The 14,045-nt window shown below is 42.1% G+C and overlaps 1 long non-coding RNA gene across 1 annotated transcript in view; it reads right to left on the bottom strand.

Moving 5' to 3' along the window:
* LOC123365655 overlaps positions 1 to 14,045 on the bottom strand; it is a 98,727-nt gene that overhangs the window by 64,701 nt on the left and 19,981 nt on the right. Inside the window, exon 3 of the long non-coding RNA XR_006577680.1 lies at positions 13,720 to 13,820. This is a non-coding gene — a long non-coding RNA (uncharacterized LOC123365655). The remainder of the gene's footprint in view (positions 1 to 13,719; positions 13,821 to 14,045) is intronic.

Consider the following 14,045-nt stretch of genomic DNA (forward strand, 5'->3'; position numbering starts at 1 on the left):
ATCCACCCCCATTACCCAGGAATAAGGTGCAAATCTGGGCTGGAACAGCAGCCACAGTCCCTGCCTGCCAGTTGCATGGAGTACTGGGGCCAAGGGATCTGTCTAATATGGCCTCTGATGGATTGGCCTGGAGCCATATGCCATAGAGTGTAGGGGACGTGTCAGCAGCCTCGTGGCCACTCAGACAGTAAACCCTCACGTGCAACTTCTATGTCAGCTTTGTACTGGCTTCTGCAACCAGGTGAAGTTCATTCCGCACAATAGCGTGAGAGATTTTACCACTTGATGACTCACACTTGTTTGGGGGGGGGGGGAGGAGAAGGAGCTGCACTCAGTTATGACTCACTATATGGTATAAGGCCTTGGAAAATCAGTTTCCTGCAGACTGTAGCAATACATATTGGATGTATATCAAATATGCTGAAATAATTGGAACACAATTAAAATGTTCTAAAGCAAAAGAAAGAGAGAAAGGTTACTTGTCATGAGTCTTTTCTTTTACTGAGATAACCTATTAGCAGACTTATGTAGTACTTTCCTCGGAAGTAGCCAAGAATTTAAAAGTTTGGCTAGAAATAGAACTGGGTGAACAGTTGGTTTTTTTTCTGCCTCCAAAGAGAATCTGGCAATTTTTGGCTTCCTGACAATTTTCTTTGGAGCAACTATTTCTAGCGCCTCACCAGAAAAAAGGCAAGTTATTCTGAAGCAGGAAGAATGAACATATTTGGGAGTAAAAAAAATACACTTTTCCAACTGCAAACATATCTTTCAATCTAACAGAATATGCAAAGGTTGCTGCTCAGAGCAATGGTCTCTGAAAAAACACTACACTGTAAAGTATGTGTGCTGGCTGAGAGGGGGGGTTGATGGTCCAGTGGTTAAGGTGCAAATCCAGGACTCAGGAGACTTGTCTTCAGTTCTCTGCTCTGCCACAGGCTTCCTTGGGGCCGTAGACAAAAAAAACACTTAGTGTCTATGTGCCTCAGTTTCCCATGGAGTTAATCAGGAGCACTTCCATACCTTACGAGGATGTTACAAATTGAAACATGCTAAAGGCTGTGAGATGTTCAGGTTCTATAGTAATGGAAGTCATAAAGGCATCCCATTACTTATACTGCAGTAGTGCCTAGGGGCTGTACAAACACAGAACATAAAGATGGTCCTTGCCCCAAACAGCTTGTAGTCTAATTAAAGCCTTTGCAAACCTGATGGAGGTTCCTGCCATCTATAGCTATGATTTGTGGGTTTTTTTAAATATCACCAACTAAAGAAATATTGTTTGATTTTTTTCCCCAAAATGTCGCTGTTTGGTGGAGCAGGACAGGCAGTATTTACAGCCGGACCAGTAACAAGCACATGTACTGATATCTCATGACTCATCAGGGCTAGAATTGGGACTTTCATACGTCAGAATATCATGACATCTCCCCCACTTTTATAATCAAAGATTGACCTTAATAGCAGAACGAGATTATATATAGAAAAACTTTGTTACTTTTAGATGTTTCTATAATATTTTAGTTCTAGTTTGTTTCCATCCAAGACCTTTACATTTCAACACATGCATGAACCCAACCTGAATGTTAGCGCTACATCAGCCTTGTGCTGACCTTCTCCACCTGAGTGAATTTCACCCCACATACCTAATACTTAGATTTGGCATTTAGCAAATAGTAAATGTGAATCCCAATAGCCATCCGTCCTACTTGCCTGCAAAGAATGACAAACTCTCCCCTGACTGCCTCTGCAGGGCAGTTGCCCTTCATTCCCCTCTTTTCCTCTCAAGAAAGAGAGAAGATGGGGTAGACAGTGGGAATGGGGAGCACATTGCAATGGGGTCTGTCAGCTGGAGAGAGTGAGAGGGTGGCCATTTTACATAGTCAAAATAAAATAAGATTTTTAATGATTTGTGTATGAATACAGCCATTGGAGGTAAATCTGAGATGTGTCCCATTGCTAACTTACATGCTCATTAACGGTGCGATCCAGAGCTCCAGGAAGTTAATTAAAATCATTTGCAGTCTTTTAATGGCCAATGGATCAACCTCTCATTTTGGGATACTTGAGTGGAGTTCTTGGGGGACATTGGTTTTTGTTTCAATAATGTTAAAAAGCAAAATAAATGCCAGTTAGCATGAAGCCTGCAACACTGCAGGCACATCCGTGTGCATCCGAGTGCAGCTCAGTATAATATGCAGGAAGGGCTTGACCACAGCTTTTTGCACAAGATGAACCTGACTTCTGTATATCTTGGATGCTTGCCATCAAAGTCCAGAACTGTGACAGCAAACCTGAATGGCTGCAGTATTAGTTGGATTCACATGGAGAACAGCCTCAAACAGACAACCATCTTACTGTGCTAGCAACACAAACTGTTTAGCTATTGGATTCAGCTCTTTAAAATCAGGGAAGATGACACACAAATACTGAGTCTTGCAGAGGAAGAAGATGGCAAAGACAACCTCCTTCCCCCCACCCCCCGGTCTTTTCCCTATTTTATTAAAGTTAGCTGACAAGTAAGTTGGGTACTATTGTGAAAAACTGCAATTATAAAACAAGCCTTTAGGAGGCAGAGCCCAATAAAATATTAAAAGATGCATCCAATAATATTGTAAAGAAGGGAGAGATTCTGTAATTTTCTGCTCTGTGAATTTCAGAGACAACATGAAAAATATTGATGGAGGCCCAGAAAAATCAGAGTTCTGATATACATAGGCGGGAAAGTGCTCATTTCCCTGCATTTGGGACCAAGAAGCCAGACCCAAAGTGGGGCTTTATTTCTCTGGGAAAGGATGTGAGTGAAGAAGTGTTGGTCGGGTAGCTAGGAAATCTTTGACCCAAGTACAGTTACATGCAGTTTATTTTTGGAGACATAAAAATAATCCAAAGAGTTTGAAGGAAAAAGAAGAGTGAAAATCTGCAGTGTTGGGTTCTGAAGAAGACAGTAACTAGCAAAACATCCTGCTCTTTCCTAATTATTTACTCTATTTCATCAGTGTGGGGTGGGGGGAAGAGGTTAAGCAGCAAGTTCATCTAATCTTTTCTCCTGGTGGCAGCATAATTTCAGTGAGCCATCTGTGAGAACATCTGGGATTCCAAACCCTCATATGTACATGCAGACTTGAGAATGGAGACCCACCTTATTCCTTTTTCTAGCTTCTGGTTCAACATGTGGAAATTGTTGGTTTTGGCTTCCAGGCCAGATCCACTCACCCCACACGGTGGATGTATTAGAGCACAGAATTGTTTTTCAAGCAATGGGAGAAAAAATGTGGATATTTGTTTTTAGAACAGATGAACAAAGCTCTCTCTCTTCTGATGTCAGTGTTCATATCTGTTCTGGTACAGGATGTGTCATTGCTCTCTGTAACAAAATGTTATTGCATATTACAACATTCATTAAACAAAAAGTTAAAAGGAAAACTCCCGGGTAGGGGATCTGTTTTTCACACAGATACATGGGAGATAGATATGGTTAACTCCTACTACTGTTATTAAGGTCTATACGCGTAAATCATCCCCAAATGGCAATGAGCACATGAACTTCAGACTAAATTCTGTACTCAGTTACGGCCATGTAGCTCTCTGGAGAGTTTGGCTAATATTTTTTTAAATGAGGTGCCTAATTTTAGGCACTTAATGTCACAATACTGAAAGTCAGTGAGTTCATACAGCTCTCGTTGACTTCACTGAGACTCTAAGTAAGTGGCCTGATTGTCAGAGATGCTGAGCACCCACAATTCCTACTGGAATCATGGATAGTTGTGGTGTTCAGCACCTCTGAAAATCCAGTCATTTATATAAGTGCCTATGTATGGCTTTCGTACTTAAGTTTGAACATTTGGGACTGTAGCTTGGAACTGCATGGGTATAAAAGTGTGCATGTTTGGTTCATAGGTTTTAAAGATGACACAGTTAATGGGATCATGTCTCTTGCCACAGAATATGCAGTATATGGAGCCAAGGGTGTTCAGTACCTGCTAGGGCTCTCTAAAGATTAATCTCAAGAAGTCATCTCTCAACATTTTCAGAAACTCTGAGGATTCATAGATAAAGTTTTTTTAAAAAGCATTCACACTATTCTAGGACTATTGGGAGCAGTGGTGATATCTGATGTAAAGCTTAAACACAGAATAAAGAGCACTACTAGTCAGAAGAGGAAAAACTTTAATGAAAGAGACAGAAGGAAAAACAGAATTAGGAGACAATTATAATTTAGGGCTTAATTCTTGTCATGTTGACATCAATGGCAGAATTCCCAATGACTTTTATGGGGATAAAACCAACTTTTTAGTCCAGAAACTGAATAGAATAATAGTGAGCAGGTGAGACTACACTGTATAGTTTCAAAATATGAAGGACAAATACAGGAGTCTAAATGACATCTATGTGTGTTCTGCATCATTAATAAGTGTGAGGAAAACATAAATAAAACCCAACATATCTGATGCATCTCTGTGCATTGCAGGATGTGAGCATTAAAAATGAAGAACTTAAAAACAGAAGAGATGAATCTGTGCTCAGGTGCCATGAAGGAGTGGTGGTTCAGGAAATGGAAACATAAATAGAATGCCAGCCTCATTCTGTTCCACATCAATGCATCCCCAGTGGGATTGTAAGCGAGAAAAAGAGGGCAGAATTTGGTTTGTTATATCCAATGCAAAGCAAGACATAACATTAAAATGCTGTGGATCAAATTCACATTTGGTGTTTGTGACGCAGTAGGGAGCGGGGTGGATTGGCCTGGGAATGTCATTTAGTTTTAGTGGACTGTCTACATGGGGGATGGGAGAGCAGGGGATGACTTTAGGTGCGGGACAGTACCTGAGCCTGTAACCTGAGCCAGGAAGGGGGGTGGGGCAAGTCAACACCTTGGCCTGGGAAACTGGACAAAGGGAGAGGGAGAGAGAAGGAGGGGGGAGAGCCTACTGGAGAGGGTTTTGGTTTCAGTTTTGGGCTGGCTGGGAAGAGGCAGGGAACCCCAAGTCTGGGGTCTAAGATCCTTGCCCCCCAGAGCAACCTGGCTGAGGGTCCTGGTTGTACCTACAAGCCCTGCTTGGGACTGTGTTCCTGTCGTCTAATAACCCTTCTGTTTTACTGGCTAGCTGACAGTCACGTGAATTGCTGGAAGTGGGGGGTGTGGGCCCCGACTCCCCCACACTCTATGACAGTGTTAATGGGTGTAATTCCACTGATGTCAGGTATGAGGTTCTTCCCAAACTCTCAAAGTGGGCTCACAGCTGTGGTGTCTGAGTGCTTTACAAATTGGTGTTGCTGTGGTGGGTTTTTTGGGGAGGGGCTGGGGGTTTGGAGGGAGTGGTTGTTAGGTGTCTGTCTGTCTGTTTCAAGTTTCTCTCCCCCGCCTGCTCTGTTATAATTTACTGATTTATGGTGGGAAAGAAGTCAAATAAGTGACTCTTGCCGTTGGTATGAAAGCACTGAGATTAGTGGTTACTGATTCTGAAAGGAGACACAGTCCCTGAAATAGCTTGAGCCAAACCCTTTGAGGGCTTCAGAGATCAAGATCAGAACCTTAACGTAATTCCATAATAATACAGGCCAGTTGCTAACTTCCTCTGCTTGAAGAATGATACATTATTTCTGTCCAACTGGCACCTACCATAGAAACCCATGGACCATTGCAATGGGCTGTAAGTTCCAAATGAGAAACATACATTAAATAAAAAAACCACAAATGTACAGCACAACAGTTGGTGTTAGCTGATGACTTGCCCATAAAAATAAATCCCCCATTTTATGACAACTTGATAATATATTGGTAATATAGGAAGCACCTTGCTCAGCCCTAGCAAAAAGTCACAGAAGCCACTCAGAGTCACATAAAAGGATATTTGCAGGCAAAGACACACCCAACCCATTGTTGAAAATTAAAATAAACTATATTAATTGAAAAAAATCAATTAAATATTAATTAATTAGGATAGGACAGGTAACTTGCTAGTATGCCATAGGCCAGATCCACAGAGAGCATAAATCTCCATAGCTCTGTTTGAGTCGATGGAGCTATACCGTATTATACCCTCTGAAGATCTGGCCCATGATAATATCAATACATTCCTTTTCTGCACATGATTTATACTGCAGTGCTAGAGCCACCTGTTGGGTCTGCCAACTGGGTGATTAAGGGCAACCACCCTCAATGATATTTACTCAGAAACCTGTCACATACAATGGGCTGATGACTGTATTCCAAATATTATATAGATAAGACATACATTGTGCAATGAGCCAAAGCAGAGGGCCTCTTATATCTTCAGCCACACTAACACATAAAAGCAAAAAGACACTACACCCTCTCTCAAAGAGGAGTTCAGCTTAAACATTACATGCAGTCCATTTCTCACCTTCCCAACATCTCTGCAGAAAGAAAACTCGCCCCCGCCGCACAGACATTTCACTCCTCTCTCCCACATATAGCCACTAAATAGAAACTATTCAATAATAACTCATGTTAATGAGAGATGGGCCCAAACCACAGTGTTCAGTTCCAACTCAGAACTTCTCTCGAGTCTGGAGTTGACAGGACTAGATTAGATCTGAACAATACCGTGATGTGGCTTGAGTGTTTCATTAGCTGACATTCTCTTGAGTGAGAAGGGTTCTTGACACAGTGTTTCCTAACCTTTTCCATAGCAGGACCCCACTGACACCCTCTCCCATCTAACCAGGGCCCTACAGCCATTAGTTATAGAGGTAGGACAGGGTAGATGTAACCACATGACAGCTCTTCATGACCCCCAGGTTCAGAGTCCCTGTCCTCGGGGGGGGCACTGACTTACACTTTAACGTATCTTGGACTGATCTTATTTTACCACTATTTTAATATTAAAATTATTCATTCAGGTCTTCATTGAAAGACCAGTGAAGTTCGTGGGAATTTTTGCTGTGGAACAGGTACCCTGATATTAGGAGTGGTTAAAGAAGCATTTGTGAGAACTGCAGCAACTTGCCCAGCTGAATTTACATTCTGATTGGAAGGGCCTGCTCTACTGTTCACATGTCCCGCAGGGAGTGTGACCTTCATGCATACCTTCGTCACTGTGGTGGCCAAGGTGAAGGAGTGAAATCCCACAGTCAGGTCAGAAGAAGCACAGGAGAAATTGACGTTTCAATGTGCTTGACAAGTGAGGCGGACAAAGAAATGAGATTAGTATGGGATTCTGCAATGGGGGAAGGGGGGAGGTTGGGCAGCAAATGGAGAACAACTACATATTATGTTTACAGCACCCAAAACTATGCAAGATGCTTTAGAGAAAGAGCTTACAACCTATTATTAGATATGACATGATGAGTGAGGTTAACAAACAGCAGGAAGGAAAAAGGTTACAGCAAGATGATCATGGTTACTCATTTTAGGCAAGCACATATTTGGCTGGGGCAGTAAAAAGTATTTTTGTTGCCATTTTTTTAAATCATTACTGGCTCACTCCTTGTGAGTATCACAGCAGAAGGGAGTCTTAAGTAAAGACACGAATGAGGAGAGGGTAGTAGTCTGGAAGACCAGGAATTGGAGGGGGGTGGAGGAGGAGAAGAGACCAGGAAAAGGAGTGAGCCAGGAAATGAATGAAGCTTATAAACTGGGCATCAAGGCTGATATTGTCAGAGAATTATGTACAATGTGCCTCCACTCACTGTAGCAACGATCTGAGATGCACTTTGATCAAAGCAAAAGAACCCTTAAAGAGGTCTCCAGCGTAGCAGCTTCTCACCACAGCAGGAGTGGGCTTGATAAACAGCATCAAGTAGTCTAGCATCAGTCGCTGTTTAGAATAACAAGCTAAGCAAACTAATAAGTGACAAAGGGAAGTATGAGGGTGCATATATGTAAATCCACAGAGATTCCAAAAGCACTACATGGACTTCTCATTCACAACACATTATTCAGAAACTATTGCTATGGGAGATGTCACCAGGTGGCAGGTTGTACATGGGTTATGTCTACATTTGGAGCTGGGGTGTAATTCGCAGCTCCGGTAGATACACTCATACTAGCTCTCATTGAGCTAGCACGCTAAAAACAGTAGTGCAGCTGCGGCAGCACAGGCTAGCCACACTGAGTGCACACCCACCCAGATCTCGTGGGTACATACTGGGGACAGCTAGCCTCTGTCACCACTGCCCATGATACCACATCTACACTACTGTTTGTAGCTCACTAGCTTGATGAAAGCTACCATGAGTATGTCTACTCGAGCTGCAAATCACACCCCCAGGTCCAAGCATAAATGTAGCCACAGTCTTCCAAGGTTTTTTCTTAGCCTCCGGAGCACACTGTTAGTTTTGGAAGGCACATGGTATTGTTTAGTTTGGGTTTATCCAAGGCACTGGAGGAGAAGCAGTGGAAGATTTTGCCTTCTTCCTTAATCTCTGATTAAGGTAAATTCTTGAGGCAGAGTTGCCCTCTAGGAACCAGACATTCATATTGGGCTGAGATTTCTGAAAGCGGGGGCGGGGAGATTGCCCTGCATGCTGTTAACCATTTTGTTCCAGAACTGAGATTGTGAATAAAATAAATTGCACTTAGAATATGCTGAGATTTCACTTCACTGATTTTTCATCCTCTTGAAATAATCCATCAAGCCCCTGGAATTTTACCACCATTCAGCAGAAGGTGATGCTACTATCAGAAGAAAGGGAAACACTATTTTCATGGACCTGCTAGTTTGGGTCTGCGTAACGTGCTTATATGGTCCCCATTACCGTAACTTTTCACAATTTTGAATGTATGCCTCTTCACAACACCCCTGTGAGGTATGGAAATGCTAGTATCACCATTTTATGGATGGGGGACTGAGGCGCAAAGAGGTTAAGTGACTTGCCGAAGGTCACACTGAAAGTGTGTAGCAAAGCATGGAAGTGAACACAGGTCTCCCAATATTTAGCAAGCATCCTAACCACCCCAGTATCTGGTCATGGGCATTGTTTGGACATGCCATGTCTCATTGCACAGAACACATCGACTGAGCCAGAGCTTGGTGGATGCTTTGCAGAGGGATTTTTCTGGATGTAGAAATAAAGCAGTTAAAAATCTATCAGCATCCACTGAGCATTTGTTCCAAAAGACAAGATTTCCAGAGGCTTATGACTCAACATACACTATTTTAGTTCCCAGGGGTCAACTTCATTTGTCCATTTCTATTTTTTGAACCCTGAATATGAACGGTTGGGAAGCAGTGCACATTACATACAGGGGTTGGTATGCTACACAGACTGGGAGTCTGTAAAACAATCACTAATCAAATTTTGAAAATGCAAGACAAAGACCTTGAAGCAATAACTTAGTTCAGCCTATGCAATACACACAACTCATGTTTATGAAAAATCTCTTCCTATATCTTTTTTCAGGATCCTTCTTGGGAACCGGAACTTGCAGGGCCAAAATATGCAATTGGTTAGATATTAGTCATCGGGATTCATCTACAACTTTCTGTTCTCTATAGGTTGTTATGCTGCACTAATCACCATAGTGTCTGAGCATCTTCCAGCAGTGCATTAAGCTGGAAGTTTAAAAACATCTGTCATATGTTTGTTCTCTCATCCTCTCCCCGGGAGGAGAAATGTGTGCAGTGGAGTGTTTTGTTTTGGAATTTTTTATACACACACATTGCTATAATGTTTATGTTAGAGAAGGCAAGGTTAAAGAAATGAGCCTTGCACTACAAATGGCTGATTTACAGGGTATTGTAGCCTGGGCCCTGTTCTCAGATGGGGAACTGCAGAGTCCCACCCAGGGAAGGGTAAAAGCACAAAGCCTGACACCTGATGGGGTGCACTGAGAGAGACCAGTGGGAGCAAGTGCAACTCACGTTAGAGAGGCAGGATCAGGCCTTACTTTTTCACCTTCCATGGACCAAATCCAAATCCTATCTAGTGTTGCAAAGTGAAAAAGAAAGAAAGTTTCCTGGATTCCTCTTAATCCCCAGTTTGTGACATCCAACCTACAGCACACTTTGCTGTTTGAGGATAGTCCAGTACAAAAAAAACAACAAGGTGTGGCAGTGAAATGCTTTGGCAGAGTGGCCAGGGGATGTTTGCACATTGGCTGCCTACACTCACACCAGTGCCTGACTCAAACCAAGGCAACCCTTCCTCATATCTCGCATGCAAACATTATAAATACAACAACAATAAAATCTCAGGTACTTGTAGCTGAAAAACAGGGATCAAGATTTCTAGAATAGGAAGTGAACAAAATGTAAATTGCAGTTAGACTACAGAGCATCCCATGTGCTATCTTCCCTTGCCTAATTCTGTGAACATCACTCATCCTGACTAGTACCTTATAACACAATCAGTTGCACTGTTTTCAATGAGAGCACTTCTCTGGTAAGGAACTACCCATCATGAGTAAAGGTGGGTGGAATTTGGCCCTCAATTAAAAGGTAACATTGCTGTTTCCATATTGATTCTCTCTCTTCCTTAGAGCTCGTTGAATAGTTAAGGCAGACCAAGGAAAGGAAGGCACCATGTGCAAATCTAGTCTGTCCCTCTCTAGGCCTAGAACTCCGACAGCTGTGCTTTTGGAGCTGAGCATTCTCCCTCTTGAGCTAAAGAGGATTGCTATAGCAAAACAGAGACACAGATCCTGTACCCTTTCTGTGGAACCACCATTAACGGGAAACATTACTCAAAATTGGTAGATCATAACAGAACTTAATTCTGTTCCCAGATTAGTCAATGAGAATTTTGCCATTGACTTCAATGGGAACACATTCAAGCTTCAGAATCTGACTTTTTTTTTTTAAAAAAGTATGTTTTTGCAAAAATAAAACAATCTTGAATGTGCAAGCACAAGATTTACTATTAATGCATGCACTGGTTTCACTTAAATACTATATTTCTGTTTATTATTATATCATAAATTGCACTTGCTCTGTTGCGAAAATGATTTTAACTGAGACCCTCTGGGTACATAACCACAGTTCCCTAGAAATGTGTCTCAGATAAACAATAAAGATAGCACATTCCGTTTTCTTCAGGTGACATTTCCACTATAATTGTTGCTATTCTGTGCTTTATTGTTCAGTTTCTAACTGCTAACATCTTGTAAACCCAGAATGATTTGGAAGATAAAACACCGTGTGAATTTTAGGAGAGTTAGAACACCAGACACAGGGTTTTTAAAATATCATTGTAACTAGAGAGAAAACAGAGGCACCCAAACATTTACACTTGTGCGAGCAAAATACCTTTATTTCCCCTGCCTTCCCAAGACATGATCTGAAGCCTAGTCCTCCTGTCCCATCAGATCCCTTCCATTTCAATGGAAAGTGTGCCTGAGCAAGGACTGCAGTTGTGTCCTTTGGGAAGAAGAGAGTAAAACAGTCCCTTTGTCTTTGCCACCCATATGCGGATACAGACAGTAAGCAATAAGTCAGAAAGATTTTACTTATCAGAGCCTTAGACAACCATTTGTCAGTACTTAACGGTATTGCTGGATGACTCATTCCCATTTCTAATACCTATAAATACAGGGCATGTGTAGGAACACACTGTCTACATTGATTTTAATCTGGTCTCTTTTTGTGCTGCCTACAAATAGCTTAAAATGAACCCAATCAGATAAGCAGAGCAGAATATGATTGCACAGTCACATATGGTAGGCCTTGAAAAAGCCAAAGAGAATACAGAGCACCGAAACACTGATGTAGCCCAGAATCACTCATCAAGGGTGATTCCAGTTTCCTCAGGACCTAGCTTGAGTAACTCAGCTAGGCACGACAAATCTCTGCCACAGAGTGGGTAGAAGTATCTTCTATCCCCAGGCTAAGTAGTTCCCTTGTCTCCATGGGGAGGAAGAACCAGAAAGTCTGCTTAGTGGCAGATCCTTTGATGCACCTGATCTTCTCCACATCTCACTCCCAGAGAGCTGAGCTCCATGTCATAGAGGAGTGCATATCCTACATGCCCCCCTAAACCTTGTACCAACAAAAGGTAGAGGCAAAACCTGCCTCCAAGGAAGTAGCCATATCTAACATTATAGCTGGACAAGAAATATGAGAGTTTTAGTTGTCTACATTTTCTTCCCCCCTCCCAAAACAAGTCAAAAATTTTGAAAATGTTCATGAACCAATACTACAAAAATCATATTGGTGTTGACAAAATATTTCATTTCAATAATTTCAACACATTTCATTTAGATTGCAACATTTTACAATTATGTAAAATAATTTTGTACATAATTTAACAAAAGTTCTAAATTCAGATGTTTTGAATAAAACATTGTTTTGAAAATGTCAAAATTGGACATAATTTCAAAATTTTTCCCCCAAATTTTTTTCAAATCAAGCAATTCATTGGAAATGAGAGAGGGTCATTAAGTTTTGGTTTTGATGAACTGACATTTTCCAACTAAAACAGTTTCATCAAAAAATTCCCTACCAGCTCTAATATACAGATGACTACATGCAACTGTGCAAAAAAAAAAATGCATCACCATGAGTGCCTCCATGCCTTGAAGGAAAAAAGCAAGTAGATGAAGAGTAAATGACTCAAATTTAATTCCAAAGTAGTGGGAGAAGAAGGAGTGAAATACATGCAGGAAGCTTCCCAAAATATTAACTTAACCATCAGCTGAGGACATTCAGAGTGATTGTCATGTTAGTCTGCAAAGACAGAGTAGTCTTTATGAGTCAGATGCCCAATGCCTAATCCTCTTATCATTCACTGTAGTGTAAATCAGGAGTAACTCCATTAAAGCCAACAGTTACACATGTAAAAAACAGTATAAGTGAGAGAAGATTCAAGACCACAAATTGCAACAAGGGTGAGAATTGAATATTGCCCTATCTGCCTCATTCTCTTTGATGGGGACCTTGCCATTGTGAACCATGTCTTATCACTTCCCAGACTACCCAACCGCAGTTCACACTACCTGGAGGAGAAGAATGCAACTTGTAAAGCATGCAGCAGCTTGCATCTAAAAGTCCACCATCAGTGCACCTCTCCAATGCTCCATGTACTCCCTGGCTCCCTATTTGCTTCTGACCTGTATTCAAAATCCTGATCCCAGACAGACCCTGCTCAAATCAAGATGCCCACCCTGCATCTTCACTAAAGGTTCCTCCCTCCCCCGCCCCCAGGAATAGCCCCATCTTACAGCAGTATTTGATAGGGATGGTGATAGATAAGAAGAGAAGGACCCAGTGAAAGAGAAAGGGAAGAAAAGGCAGAGGGAAGAAAATCCTGGGGATAGAAGACAAAATCATCCCCTCCCATGGAATAACCCATTTTACAAGGGAAACATCCCTCAGAGTTCATGGAGATGTCCTTGGAGGAGGGAGGGTGTGTTGTATGCTCACAGAAAGCTGCCCCAAAGCCTAGCAGATCCTCCAAAATTCATGTGATGCCAGGGCCATCTGCATAAATCCTCTCTATCCCAGGGGTAGTTTTACCCCTGCCAGCACTCCTGGCTCCATTGAGGCCACACTGCCAGGGACCAGCTTTGACCAGGTTCCCTGAGAAAGACGGGGGTGTCCTGCAGAAAAGTTACAGCTGAGGGCTTTATTCATCTCTTCTTGAAACTAATCCAACTTGGAGAGGGAGGAGGATGTGTACCTCCCCAAGCCAGTCTCACTGCTGTCCTGGCCTGTCCTCATGATATTCCTTAGCCCAGCATGGACCCTGCATTTCATGGACAGTCCCCTGCAGGGTCTGGGGAGATAGACAGTGGTGCTAGAGAGAAATGACAGCCCTTACCTGATCCTGGCCAACTCGGGCCCACGGAGGGGCTCACATCTGCCTATGGAAGACCCTCTGCCCAGATCTCAGGAGAAGGAAGGAGAGTGAGTCGGTGTGATCTGGGAGACAGAAGAGAAATCAAATAAGGATCTGCTTAAAGAAATAGATGGGTATGTAGGACACAGATACTGAAAGGAAAAAATCACTTTGGATATAGGTTAGAGAGAATTAGTGAGAAAACTGCTGAAGATTTTTAAAGGAATTTTTGTTAAGACAAAACATTTATTGTGTCTTGCTAATGATGCAGCCTAATTTGTTTAACCATTGAATAAAAATAAGCAAAA

Source organism: Mauremys mutica, chromosome 3 (genome assembly GCF_020497125.1).
Source record: "Mauremys mutica isolate MM-2020 ecotype Southern chromosome 3, ASM2049712v1, whole genome shotgun sequence".
In the NCBI taxonomy this organism is placed as follows: domain Eukaryota; kingdom Metazoa; phylum Chordata; order Testudines; family Geoemydidae; genus Mauremys; species Mauremys mutica.